General features: G+C 38.5%; 1 pseudogene; it reads left to right on the top strand.

The window, feature by feature from the left end:
• The first annotated feature begins 465 nt into the window (after window positions 1-465).
• Window positions 466-562, top strand: LOC126026527 (uncharacterized; annotated as a pseudogene).
• Window positions 563-15,496: the final 14,934 nt, after the last annotated feature.

Genomic DNA, 15,496 nt, shown 5'->3' on the forward strand with positions numbered 1-15,496 from the left:
TTCCTGGCTGCCCTGCACAGGAAGCATGAAAACCAATTGTAGAACACAGAATACAACAGAAGGATCCTTAAAGCAGATGCTAGTCTCTTTTGTCTTCTAGGTACATATAGGTTTCTGATAACAATCCACCCCACAAATCCTGCATCCTGTGCCATTTCTTCCTGCACCAGAAAGTTCCTGCAAATGCTGCCACCTCTAGAACCCAAACCCTACAGACCTGCTTAGCAACATCACCTATTCCACCCAACTAACTCCTGTTTCTAGTTTCAATATTTTGCCTCAAATCCTTCCACAATGGCCCTCTAGAAAAATGAGTGACTAGTTTTTCTCTTGTCTGAACTGGAAATAGCATGATACAAGAATGACTATTAGATTAGCAGGTTACAGGGAGATACAGTGAGCTGACATATAAGAAATAATTTAGAGTTCATACAATTGGAAATTTAAATTCAAATCACAGAGCTCATCACTTCTCGGCCTTTTGGCTAAGATCAAATGTAGTATCAAATCACAGCGTTCACAAATCTTTTTTTCCTAATTTTATTATAATGCCATAATTTACCAAGTTGTTCATAATACAAAAATTTCAAGCATTAACTGCTCAAAATCCAGTACCACCACCAGTGTGACCATCACACAAGAATCCTTAGTAACAAACCCACCACTATAACTGCTTCTATGCAGGGCACAAATAAATTTATTTCATATTGTTTGCTACAACACAAAGGAAACTGGAAATATAAAATGTTAGATCAACAAAGGTCAATTTAAAATTATTTTACTTCTCCGTGATTGTTATATCATGGTATTATTAATGTCAGTGACTAAGGATTTATTGGGCTGTGGTTTGGTGCTAGTTGAGGCTTCTGTGCTGCTATTAGGTTCACAGAGGTGGGTAAATTAATATGTAACTTTTCCATCAGATTTTTTGTGTTACTACTAGACTGATACTACAAGATTTTGAGGTGTGGTGTGGCAGATTTTGCCACATAGTCAAGTATTTATAGATTTATAAAACATATTTGGTGGCTAGGAAGTTAGATAAGCTTATGTCCAGGCTGCCATTATTTTCTTTTGGAGCCTGGGCACAGAGTAGTATCGTGTCAGCGGGGTGGAGGCTGTTGAGATTGCCATTGTGGTGGGAGGTACAAGGTTGAGTCCACAAAACTTTTTTTTGTTTTGTTTTTAGGGCCACACCTGTTTGATGCTCAGGGGTTACTCCTGGCCAAGCGCTCAGAAATTGCCCCTGGCTTGGGAGGACCATATGGGATGTTGGTGGATTGAACCGCGGTCCTTCCTTGGCTAGCGCTTGCAAGGCAGGCACCTTACCTCTAGCGCCACCTCACCCGTCCCAGAGTCCACAAAACTTTAAAAACAGTGAAGAAACAAAGAACTCACAGGGTTTGGTAAACAAGGTCACCAGTCTTCCTACCAATTCACTAAGCTCAAAGCCTCAACCATCATCAGTGAAGAATTCAAAGCAATGTTCCATGGAAATAAGGTAGTCATTAAAATAGCATTTCAACCAACCAACTGAAAGAGAAACTGATCCAGGATATTCAAGTGTCCTAACCACCAATGGTAATAAAGAAGTTACTACAACATCCAGCCATAACAACAGAATTCAACGTGCAGAAAACTGTGTGGGAGATATTGAAGACAAAATAATGGCCATCATCAGGAATGGAGTGAAAAAAATAGAGTTAAATGAATGGCAGTGAAGATAAGAATTGTGATATATAATAACAAGAGGAATAAGTTTCAAATCATATGAATACCAGGAAGGGATAAGGGGGAAGAGTAAGAACAAAGAGCAGAAATAATTATCATGATAACTTTTCTGATCTCTGAAGAGAGGCTCCTGTGCAGATTCAAGAGGCCCCAAGCGTACCAAACAACATAAACTAAAATAAATAAATAAATAAAACAAAACACCAAAACACATCATAATCAAAGTGGTAAAATCAAAAAACAGAGATTACGGGCCCGGAGAGATAGCACAGCGGCATTTGCCTTGCAAGCAGCCGATCCAGGACCAAAGGTGGTTGGTTCGAATCCCCATGTCCCATATGGTCCCCCGTGCCTGCCAGGAGCTATTTCTGAGCAGACAGCCAGGAGTGACCCCTGAGCACCGCCGGGTGTGGCCCAAAAACAAAAACAAAAACAAAAACAAAAAAACCAAAACAAAAATCAGAGATTACTTAAAACAGCAAGAGAGAAAACACCCTCAAATGTAAGGGAAACAACATGACAATCACAACAGACATTCCATATAGTATATTACAAACCAGGAAAGAATGAAATGATATATACAAATTATTGAAAAAAACTATCCAGCCTAGAGTACACCATCATATAAAACTTGTCATTTAGAGTTGAGAGAGGGATAAGAATCTTTTCAGACAAATAAGACTGGCAGCATTTGTGACAATTAAACCAATCCTGACAGGCAATCTGTAAAAATCAGGCTTTTGCAAAAACAATTAGATTTCAAACATACATATACACAAAAATGGCAACACACCCTACATATTAATGACAATGCAGTAAATTTACCCTTAACAAAGGCACAAAGTAACTGGACGGATCACAAAGAAAATGAATATATGTGTTGCTTATAGGAAATAAGCATAAATGTAAAGCATAAATACAAATTTAGATTAAAAGACAGAAAACAATCACACAGTCCAGTAGAAAAATAATAAAACTTCGACAGTCATACTTATATCAGACTATATAGCATTTAATATAAAAAGGGTAATTAGAGACAGTAATGGACACTACTTATTTATTAAGGGGACAATCATAAATATTTATTTACTAAATGAAGACCCAGCAAAGTTTATAAAGCATAAGCTAACAAATATAAATAAGCATGTTGATGGAATCACAATAGTAGTAAGAGACTTCAACACTCCACGTTTACCACTAGATAGGTAGTCCAGATGAAATATCAATAAATAGACAAGAGCCCTAAATGAGAAGTTAAAAAAAAATGGGATTGTTGAATATGCGGACTTTGCATCCCCCAAAACAAGAATATAAATTATTTTACAGTGCACATAGAACATTCTCCAAGACATGTCACATAACTCACAACATATACATTTAAAAACATAGAAATTGTACCATAAATAATTCTGTGAAAGACTTGCAATGCACTTTGGTCACAATAAAAATTTATTTAAAAATATATATATATAGAAATTGTTGGGGCTGGAGAGATAGCACAGCAGTAGGGTATTTGCCTTGTATGCAGCCAACCCAGGATAGTCAGTGGTATGAATCCCAGCATTCCACATGCCTCCCCTCCCCCTGCCACCTCTTGTGCCTACCAGGAAAGATTTCTGACAGCAGAGCCAGGAGTAACCCCTGAGCACTGTCAGGTATGACCCAAAACAAATGTATATAAATATATATAAATTTTATATATTAAATATTTATATATACAAATATATATATAAATTGTATAAAGTAATATCTTTTACTATAACACCATAAAAGTTTAAATTAACCATAGGAAAAAAGTACAGAATACTTTCAACACACAGAAACTAAAAAAAGAACAAACACACACGCACGCACACACACACAAACACAAACCCACTAAAAATAGCAACTTTGGGGCCAGAGAGATAGCATGGAGGTAAGGCATTTGCCTTTCATGCAGAAGGTCAGTGGTTCGAATCCAGGCATCCCATGTGGTCCCCGGAGCCTTCCAGGAGCGATTTCTGAGCATCAAGCCAGGAGTAATCCCTGAGCACTGCCAGGTGTGACCCAAAAAGTAAAAAAAAAAAAAAAAAAAAATAGCAACTAGAAAAAAGAAAATCAAGGGAAAAAAAAAGATTCCTTGCAACTAATGACAATGAAAATACAAAGTATTGGAATACAAGGGATACAGGAAAAAGCTGTACTATGGGAAATTTCATAGCATTGCAGGCCTGTATTAAGAAAAGAAAAAGGACCAAATCAATGACTTAAACATACATCACAAATGTCTGGAGAAGGAGCAGCAAACAAACCCAAAGGTAGTAATAGGAGGAAAATAGTAAAAAGAAGAGAATAAATCAATAGCATAAAAATCAAGAAAGTAATTTAAAGAATCAGTGAACTAGACATTGATTTTTTAATAAAATAAACAAGATAAATAAACTGTTAGCTAGACTCATGAAGAAAAGGAGACAATGCTTAACAGGGGTCTCAAACTCACAGCCTGCAGGCCATTTGTGGCCCTCTGTACAACATTTTGTGGCCCTGCCCTAGATAAATCTTTTTTTTGTTTTGTTTTGTTTTGTTTTGTTTTAGTTTTTGGGTCACACCCCCCAATGTTCAAGGCTTACTACTGACTTTGCACTCAAGGATCACTCCGACTTTGCCTCCTGCGGCCCCCAGGTAAATTGAGTTTGAGACCCCTGGCTTAAATAAACTGGATCAGAGATGACATGAAAGAAATTAGAATGTACACCTCAGAAATGAAAAAGATGGGAGATTCTATGAGCAACTTTATGATCTTAAGCAGGAGAACATAGAAAAAATAAATATATTCTTAGTCATGTAATTTCCCAAAGCTAAATAAGAAAGAAATAGGCCTAAATAGGCCTGTCACAAGTAAGGAAATCAAAACAGTAATTAGGAGTCTCCCAAAAACAAAAGTCCTTGTCCAGATGGGTTCACTGATAAATTCTATTAAAACTTTAAAGAAATTTTACTACTTTTACTCATTAAGCTCTTCCAAAACATCAAAGTCAGAAATTCCTTCTAAAACCTTCTTTGAAACTAATATTATACTAATACCCAAAGCAGACAGAGATATTTCCAGAAAAGAAAATTTCAGATCAAGCTCCCTGATGAGTACTGATGCCAAAATCCTTCACAAAATCTTAGCCAACCAATCCAACAACATGTAGAAACAGATAATTATACACCCAGATCCAGTGGGATTCATTTCAGGCATGAAAGGATGGTTAATATATGCATATAATTTAGAATAATACACAACACCAACAAAAGGAAAGATAAAAACCATATATCTTATCAATCAATCAGTGCAGAAAGGCTCTTGACAAGATCAAACATTCATATATAATAAAAACCCTCAACAAAATAGAGATAGTTTAACTTTCCTTAAGATAGTAGGGACTATCTATAACAAACCCACACCAGGGGCCGGGAGGTGGCACTAGAGGTAAGGTGTCTGCCTTGCAAGCGCTAGCGTAGGACAGACTGCGGTTCGATCCCCTGGCATCCCATATGGTCCCCCCAAGTCAGGAGAGATTTCTGAGCGCATAACCAGGAGTAACTCCTGAGCGTCAAACGGGTGTGGCCCAAAAACAAAAAAACAGAAACAAAAACAAAACAAAAACAAAAACCAAAAAAAAAATAAAATAAAACAAACAAACAAACAAACAAAAAAACCACATCAGTAACATTCTTAGTGGTGAAAAACTGAAACTATTTTCTGAGATCAGACATAAAACAAGGAAGTCTACTGTCTTACTATCATACAACTAGAAGTCCTGACTATAGCAATCAAGCAAGAAAAACAAATTAAGGGGTCCAAATTGGAAAAATTAGCCAAATTCTCACTATTTGTAGATGACATGTTAATATATATAGAAGACACTAAAAGAGTCCAGAAAAAAATTCCTGGATATAATAAACCAGTACAGAGAAGAAACTGGCCTCAAAGTCAAAACAGAAAATTAGGGTATGGGGCTGGAGAGCTAGCATGGAGGTATGTTTGCCTTTCATGCAAAAGGTTTGAATCCCAGCATCCCACATGGTCCCCCGATCCTGCTGGGGGCAATTTTTGAGTGTAGAGCCAGGAGTAGCTCCTGAGCGCTGCTGGGTGTGACCCAAACACACACACACACACACACACACACACACACACACACCAAAAAATTTAAAAATTAAAAATAAAAAAATTAGGTTATATTATTATAGTCAAAAAAGAGTAAGAAGAGAAAATATTAAGGAGTATATCCCATTTAATATAGTTTCCAAGCATATCAGATACCTAGGAATCAACAAAAGACATGGGGAGCTCTGTACCATGATAGCTTTAAATTAAAAAAAGAGATAAAAGAAGACTTTAGGGGAAATAAAAAAAAATCTCATGCTCATGATTGGAAGAATCAATATTACTAAAATGACAGTCATACCTAACCTATTATATATATTCAGTGCAGTTTCTATCCAAATTCAGACAACCTTCTTTAAGGACCAAGAAAAATCAACAACAAAATCTGTATGGAACAAAAGAGACAAAAATTGTCAATGTTATATTAAAAAACTAGAAATACAGCAGTAACTAATCATCTAATTTGGAACTGTATTATAAAGTTATAGTGATTAAAACTGCCTGGTACTGAAATAAACATAGGATCTCTGATCAGTGCTCAGAATTGAATATCCAAGAACAAAACCACATATAAATGGACAGTTACTTTTTTTTTTATAAAGTAGTTGAAAACATGAAATGGAGAAACTATAACCTCTTTATAAATTGATCTTGGAAAATGGAATAACTACATGCAAGATATTAAAACTTGATAAAAAAAAAAAAACTGATCCATATCCTACACTTACACAAAAGTCAGTTCAAAGACCTAGAGAACTAAACAGAAATTATAAAGTACCTTGAGGAAACCTTAAGATAGAGCATAGAACATTCCAAGACTTGGATCTCATTGAAAATGTTTTAAATGATCTGATTCCAGTGGCAAAGGCAACAAAGTAAAAAATAAACAAATAAATAAATGGCACTACATCAAATTCAAGAGCTCCTGCATGGCAAAAGAAACAGAGGCTAGGGGCCGGCGAGGTGGCGCTAGAGGTAAGGTGTCTGCCTTACAAGCGCTAGCCAAGGAAAGGACCACGGTTCGATCCCCCGGCGTCCCATATGGTCCCCCCAAGCCAGGGGCAATTTCTGAGCGCGTAGCCAGGAGTAACCCCTGAGCATCTAACGGGTGTGGCCCGAAAAACCAAAAAAAAAAAAAAAAAAAAAAAGGAACAGAGGCTAAAATAAAAAGACAGTTGACTGAGCAGAAAAAATTTTCTCTTTCAACATTTCAGATAAAAATTAACATTTAGGGGGCCAGAGCAGTGGCATAAGCAGTAAGGCATCTGTCTACCTTGCCCGTGCTAGCCTAGGATGGACCGCTGTTCAATCCCTCCGGCATCCCATATAGTCCCCCAAGCCAGGGGTGACATCTGAGTGCACAGCCAGGAGTAACCCCTGAGCATCACCAGGTGTGCCCCCAAAACAACAACAAAACAAAAGATTAATATTCAGGATATATAAACATTAACAAAGATTATGACTACACCAGCCCATGCAGCACAAAGCTAGCATCTTGGGAGGAGAAGATGGGCCAAGCCTCCACCTTTCTGAAGCCATGCTTGCTGCTTCCATCACCCAGAATCACCTTTTCCCTTATGACCTGTCTCATCACTGACCCTCCACGCATCCCTGAAGAAATGCCAATCTGACCACACATCAGGTACTCTATTTGTTGGACTGATATCCCCAAGGGTCTCTTTGGAGTAAGTGTGGGCTCCCGCTCCTTTATCTCCCTTCTTCTGGGAAAGCCTGGCAGCTGTAACTATGGCCACAAATGGAGTCATCATGTATGAACCAGGCCTTTATCCAGGAGGCCCTGCAGCTGAGTATAGGTCCCTAAAATTTGTAGTTCCATAGCTTTGAATCTCTGGACAACTTAATTTGTTTGATGCTATCAATTCTCAAGGAATATCCCAATTAAACAGATTGGACATATAACAATAAGAGATTACTAATCGTGCTATTGTATTAATGATTTCATTGGTAATGCAATAATTTTCACAAATGAGCTGCGACTGTACTTTTTCTCTTTTTTTTATTTTTGTTTTTGTTTTTGCTTTTGGGTCACACCCGGCGGTGCTCAGGGGTTATTCTTGGCTCTCTGCTCAGAAATAGCTCCTGGCAGGCATGGGGGACCATATGGGACACCGGGATTCGAACCAACCACCTTTGGTTCTGGATCGGCTGCTTGCAAGGCAAACACTGCTGTGCTATCTCTCTGGGCCCTACTTTTTCTCTTTTACTTTCTTTTTTTTCCTCTTCTCTTCCATTTTATAATTGTCTTTCCATTTTATTCCCAACAACTTTGCTTCCATTGTTCTGGAAACAAATGTATTATGATTAACTATGTGATGCATTTTCTTTAATAAATTAAATTTTAAAAATTGTCTTAATGATTCTAAATGAATTTTCAGAAAGTTGATAGGAAGAGACTAAAGAAAGGGAATATTTTGGAAATAGTTTGTTGACCTCTATTAAGTCAAATTTCAGAAGAAGATAACCCAGCAAGATTATTTTCATAGAATATTTCTCTTTTCAAATATGTTGAAAAGATACCTCCACAGATAATCCTCACATGCTATACATTAGCTAAAGAAAAATTATCTTCTATTGAAACACAAACCTCCTGACATCACACTTCTTTTTTTTAACTGAAGAAATGGTCTACATTACCGGCTTACCACAAAGAGTGGTGAGTGCAGCTAGAAAAATAACTACACTAACAACTATCATGATAATGGTAGTGAGTGAGAGAAGTAAAAGCCTGTCTCAAATATAGGCAAGGGTGAGGTGGGGGAGGAGGGTGTTGGGGGCACTGGTGGTGGGAATGTTGCACTGGTGAAGGGAGGTGTTCTTCTTTTTATAACTAAAACCCAACTACAAACATTTTTGCAATCATGGTGCTTAAATACAGATATTAAAAAAAAAGAAATATTCTACATTAATATTCTCAGAGCAATGTCTGGGTCCAGTTCTTTCAATGAGTCTTGAGTCTTTAACTGTGACAACACTTCTATAATAGCAGCAAACATTATTTTCCAGATATAGTATAATTTCATAGGCTACTTCTGTTGACTGGCTTTTTTCTTGTGAGAAAATAATTCTGTAACATAAGAACCATGAAATTACAGAATTCCTCACAGAAAGAATGATTTTTCTCAAAGGATGTTAGTAAAAGCAAACGCGTTTTCTGACAACAAGCTCGATTATAAACTACAATACATGTTTATTATGAAGAAAATTGGATTAAGAATGTAGTGTGTTCTCTGGATTTACCAGTAAGAGAAAATTACAAATAGCTTTGAAAGTTATATTTACCAACTGCCTAAAATTTTTGGCTCAAGTACTGCATTCTTCCAACCAGGACTTCCTGTGGTCACATAATCACCTTCTGAGATTACATCATTCATTTAAGATAAAATTGGTTTTCTAAAGATTTACTAAATAAAATATCTCACAATCTTCCCAAATTTCCTGTTTAAAATTTTCCCACATTGAAGTAAGGGTTTTGGCATCATCAACGGCTTGTATTAGGAATGGATTGTTCATTTTAATGGCATTGTTTGACCTTTCTTCTATCTCATTTCATTCTTTTTGTTTGCTTTTTGGGTCACACCTAGCCTTGTTCAGTCATTACTCCTGGCTCTGTGCACAGAAATCATGCCTAGAATACTTGAGGGGGATTATATGGGATGCTGGGGGTTGAACCTGGGTTGACCGTGTGCAAGACAAACATCCTACCTTTTGTGCTATCTCTCTGGCCACTCATTTCATTCACTTTAGTCTTTAATTTAAAGCCAAATATTTATGGGCCGGGTGGTGGCGCTAGAGGTAAGGTGCCTGCTTTGCCTGCGCTAGCCTAGGACGGACCGCGTGGTCCCCCAAGCCAGGAGCAACTTCTGAGCGCATAGCCAGAAGTAACCCCTGAGCGTCACCGGGTGTGGCCCAAAAACAAAAAAACAAAAAATCAAACAACAACAACAACAACAACAACAACAAAAGCCAAATACTTCTATGGTTTTTATTTTGGAAAACAAAAATTACTGACTCCTCTATTCTCTTCCATAGAGACAACCATTACCACCAATTTAGATTTTTCTTTTTGTAAAAATCAACATTTCTCAACTAGGGGCTATCTGTTAACCCCATAAACTATCAGGATATTCCAAGGAGGCCACAACGAAGTCATATAAATGGGATTACATGCACAAAAGAATAAGATATCAGCTTCCTAGTCAGGAAGACCAAATAAAGGAAACAAGGTTGGAAGGGAACCATGGTTAGAAAAAAACTGAGAAGTTCAAATAACACATATGTGAGATTAGTTATAACTATTTCATTTAGTCACTATTTGCTAAATTTTTCCTACAAAATATTAGAACCACCTGTTTTTAATGTTTATTTCTAATAAAATCACAGACTTCCCCATCCATTGCATCAATATTCAATGGCAAGACTAATTTTCATACAATTTTAATATCAATATTATTATATTTTTTATTTTTGTTTTTGGGTCACACCCGGTGGTGCTCAGGGGTTACTCCTGGCTGTCTGCTCAGAAATAGCTCCTGGCAGGCACAGGGCACCATATGGGACACCGGGATTTGAACCAACCACCTTTTGGTCCTCGATCGGCTGCTTGCAAGGCAAAAGCCGCTGTGCTATCTCTCCAGGCCCATGTCAATATTATTATAATAATGCAAACAGTAATCACACCTATACTGTGATACTCCATTTGCTTTTTTTTTTTTTTTTTTTGGTTTTTGGGCCATACCCAGTGACCCAGGGGTTACTCCTAGCTATGTGTTCAGAAATGACTCCTGGCTCAGGGGATCACATGGGACACTGAGGGATCAAACTGCAGTCCATCTTAGGTTAGCACATACAAGGCAGATATCTTACCGCTTGCGCCACCACTCCAAGCCCTCCATGTGCTTTTTGTATATCTTTTTTTTTATGTTTTGTTTTGGGGTCACACCTGGCAGCGCTCAGTGGTTACTCCTGGCTCTAGGCTCAGAAATCACCCCTGGCAAACATGGGGGACCATATGGGATGCCAGGATTGGAACCTCCATCCTTCTGCATGCAAGGCAAATGCCTTACCTCCATGCTATCTCTCCGGCCCCACTTTTTGTATATCTTTTATATAACCTATTTTTAAAAACAATCTTTGTTAATACGTGTCCATTAGACTTAATTTCTCTGGAAAAATTACAATTAGGTTTGTCTTCTTTAGCAACCAACCCTTCTAGTGTGTGTGTGTGTGTGTGTGTGTGTGTGTGTGTGTGTGTGTTCCCCAAAACACACACCTCAGGGCTTACCCCTGACTCTAATCTCAGAGATCACCTCTGGCAAGTCTCCTGGAACCACATGGGATGTTGGGATTGGATCTGGGAAGTCCATGAGCAAGGCAGGCACCCTTTAGCCTTTCTAAGCCAGTTTGTATTGCTCTGCTGCCCAGTATCAGCATCTCATCTCTTTTATTCACTTCTCACTTGCCTTAAAACTTAAAGCTTAGAGGCCGGAGCAGTGGCACAAACAGTAGAGCATTTGTCTTGTACACACTGACCTAGGGACGGGCGTGGTCTGATCCCCTGGTGTTTATATGGTCCCCCAAGCCAGGAGTGATTTCTGAGCCCATAGCCAGGAGTAACCCCTGAGCATCACCAGGTGTGGCAAAAAAAAAAAACAAAAAACACCTTAAACCTTCTATATTTTCTTTCTCAGTTCCCTCTCTCCTATAATAGACATTTTCCCCATGTCTCCTTGAGAAACAGTGTAAGTCAATTTAAAAAAAAATTAGTTTCGGAACATCTCAACTCATCTCTTGACTATCAACTTCCACTTTTTACTCCAGGAAAACTTTTCTGACTGTTATGGGCTAAGTTAAACTTTTTTTTTTCTGGCCTTGTACAACACTCCAGTTATTAACTTTGCCATTCCTCTACTCATACACTCCTTCATTTACGTATCCAGCAAATATTTGTTGAAAACTAATAGGAGTCAGGCCCTCAGAAAGGCACAAAGAAGCAGAACAACCAGAGTCCAGGACTGAAGGGACTAAAGACTGAGATACCTTAGTGTGTTTGTTGGGAAAGTGAAGTTGTTGAAGGACAATGACTACCATATAATGTTGCAAATAAAGGGTAAAATTTTTCATGAATTAAAAGGTATTTATGTTGGCTAGATAATATTAAGAGGTGGAACATGATGTAGGTGAGAGAGCACATGCTTTGCCTAATAGAGGCCTGAGATTAAATCTCAGGCATTGAGTGGGAGAGAGACAGAGAAAGAGAGAAAGGCAGTGCAATGAAACCCAGAAATACCCATTTAAGAAAACAAGGACATCACCAATGACTTTGTTGAAGTTTCTGGGAACATTGGACAAAAACCCTGACTGAAGTGAGATGAAAGGAAATCAAGGAAAGAGAGATAATACATAAACAGTCTTTTTGATAACTTTTGCTGGCAAGGAGATCAGAGAACTGGTTGGTATTTGAAAGGGAATATGCAACTTAGAGAAAACTTTAAACCATGAAAGGAACTATGCATTGCTGAAATCTGGCTGTTCTGGCTGAATGAGAAGTCTGAGATGCAGAAAAGAAGCCCTCAAAGTTTTTCTAGCTCTTGGTCTCTGTTTTGTTCAATGTTATATACTTCCTTAATTTTTTTCCTAATTTTATTTATTGTTCCAAATTAAGGATGAGTCGTTTTAATCTAGTTCTCAAATTCTAGAGTCATTCTTTTTTTTTTTTTAATTTTAATTATGACAACAAAGATGCAAAGAAAGAGGACAGGGTAAAGTTACAGTGAAAGCCCAATCACCCATAAACAAAATTCACGGTATTCCCATCGATGATATCCCAGCCTTGAACTTTCAGCCAAAGAACTTTAAGAAAAACAAAACTAAACCCATGTACAATACAATTACTTTGTCCCTCAAATCCCCAGTTGTAGTACATACTATTTCTTAGCAGCACACAATATAATCTAAAGACATTAGACTTATGTAACTCCTTAAACATTGAGGGCAAAGTACATTTCTCTAGTTCCATGCACATGCTTACTAGTTTGTTAACCTCAAAAGTTTTAGTGGGTTATTTTTCTTAAGGATTAGCGTCAAGGGAACTTAGTAAAAAAACGGTATTAAAGTGGCATTTGTTTGCATAGGCCCACCAAAACATAAGGGACATGGAAAGACAAATTATGGTCTAAATACAAGGAGACCCTACCCCTGAAGTTTCCTGGCACAGGACTGACTCTAGGCTCCAGACAAACTAGTTTGTCCAATTCAAGTCATCGTCTGTAGTGGCAATACACCTCCATTCCTCACATAGTCTCTGTTGTTGGTATCATGCTTCTGTATTAAAGATCCTAGAGTCTGCATATCCCATATTGCAGTCAGGATGGTGCAGAGCATGCTCTTGTTTCACCTCACACTTAAGTGGCACTAGAGAGAACCATGTCCTGTAGAGCAGGTCATTGATGTTGTCAAGTCTTCTCAGTGTAAACGGAAGTCTCTTTTTAGGGGGTCGATGTCAGACCCTTGGTAGTGTCTTTCCTGGTAGAGGACTGCTTCCAGCTGTTGCTATAAAAGACCTTGGATGTTTTGTAGATAGCTTGCCTGGTTCCGGCGTGAATAGAGGATGCCCATTCTTCTGAGGCCTGTGCCAGGTCATTATATCAATGTTCAGGGTGTAAGGTACATTGTACTGAGATTTATTAGATAAGAACTTATCTATATGTATGGTGTTTTCCCATTTTAATGTGTCTATGCAAACAAGGATCAATGCCATGAAGCGTTATTGGTGCATCTGGAGGCCATAGGAACAAAACCAGCAATTTCCATGACATAGTTCAATCATAGGGATCAAACTGAGGGACATTTCCAACAACAATCCTTACTATACAGCTTACAAAGAAAAGACAAGATGAAAAGTGGATAGAAACATCATGGTAGAAAAATATATAGAAAGTTACATCAGTTAAAGAAAATACCCATAAAATATTCAAAAGATATATGTGTTCAATATGTGTCATTCTAAATAGTTCTGGGATTTGTTAGAACTACTGTATGTCTTAGGTCAGAGATTAAAACTATGTGTTACTAAAGTTAAGAAGGGTAAATCTGGGGTACTGATGGTTGGGAGGAGCAAATGTTCGCGCGGTTTGCAAAATGTAGACTGGTATGAAATTACCAGTGACAGCCTGAGTATAGCTGAGCAGCTATCTGCCACCCACCAGATCAAATTCCACCCCCTAGGCCAGTGTCCGGGCCTAGGGTGCCCCGTCAGCTCCTTCCAGGAACCCACCTGGAGATCCGGAGGAATGGGGGGGAGGGGGGTCGGGTGACCCAGGTCCGGGCCCCCCCCTGACCCTAGGCTGGACCAAAAGGCCGCTGGCACATGGGGAGGCCTGCCAGCTGCCCGTCCATGCCGGCTCAAAATCCTGCTCCAAGAAGGGAGAGGGACCCTCCCAAGCCTCTCTAGAGTCATTCTTATTAATTTGATCATTTATTACTTTTATCTCTCTCTTCTGTAGCCCATAATCTGAAAATAAATGTCTAGTTCATTGAAAAGGTATTTAAATTTTGTTTTTTGTTTGTTTGTTTGTTTTTGGGTCACACCCAGCAGCGCTCAGGGGTTACTCCTGGCTCTATACTCAGAAATCGATCCTGGCAGGCTCAGGGGACCATATGGTATGCCGGGATTTGAATCACCGACCTTCTGCATGAAAAGCAAAACGCCTTATCTTCATGTTATCTCTTTGGCCCCTTAATTTTTTTAGGTTGGCTCCTACTTGAAGTAGTTTAACTTTTGACAAATTACATAAACTCTATTTTGCTGATGCCACCATAATAAAAGGATCTGAAACCAAAGAGATAGTGCAGGGGTTTAGGTCTTTGCCTTACATGTGGCCAGTTCTGATTCAATCCCATAACCATGTATAGTCCCTAGAATACTGTCAAAAGTGATTCCCTGAGTACTGAATTAGAAATTTTCAATACAGGTTGTGTGGACCAACATCACTGCCCCATAAGTTTAAATAGTACTACTCGGGGCCCGGAGAGATAGCATAGTGGTGTTTGCCTTGCAAGCAGCCGATCCAGGACCAAAGGTGGTTGGTTCGAATCCCGGTGTCCAATATGATCCCCTGTGCCTGCCAGGAGCTATTTCTGAACAGACAGCCAGGAGTAACCCCTGAGCACCACCGGGTGTGGCCCAAAAACCAAAATAATAATAATAATAATAATAATAATAATATTAATAATAAAATAAATAGTACTACTCAACTCAAAAACTGTTTATTCATATATAAAAAATGAATTAAACACATAGAGTGATGCCTGATATACTCTAAAAGCTCAAAAAAAAAGTAATTAGCTACTGTGTCATGCTCATCTTTTTTATTTTATTTTGGGGCCCCAACCAGTGGTAATCAAAACTTACTTCTGGCTATGCACTCAGGTCTGACTCCTGGTGGGGTTCAGGGGACTATATAGGGTGCCAGAAAAAGAAACTGGTAAGCTATATGCAAGGTAAACTTCCTACCCACTATATTATTACCAGCCCCAGCCATCTTCCTCTCTATCTTTGTCTTAATCCTCACTTGCGATTGAAAAATTAAAAAGGACTGCTCCAAAAACAAATCC

This window comes from Suncus etruscus, chromosome 13 (genome assembly GCF_024139225.1).
Source record: "Suncus etruscus isolate mSunEtr1 chromosome 13, mSunEtr1.pri.cur, whole genome shotgun sequence".
NCBI classification, from domain to species: Eukaryota; Metazoa; Chordata; class Mammalia; order Eulipotyphla; family Soricidae; genus Suncus; species Suncus etruscus.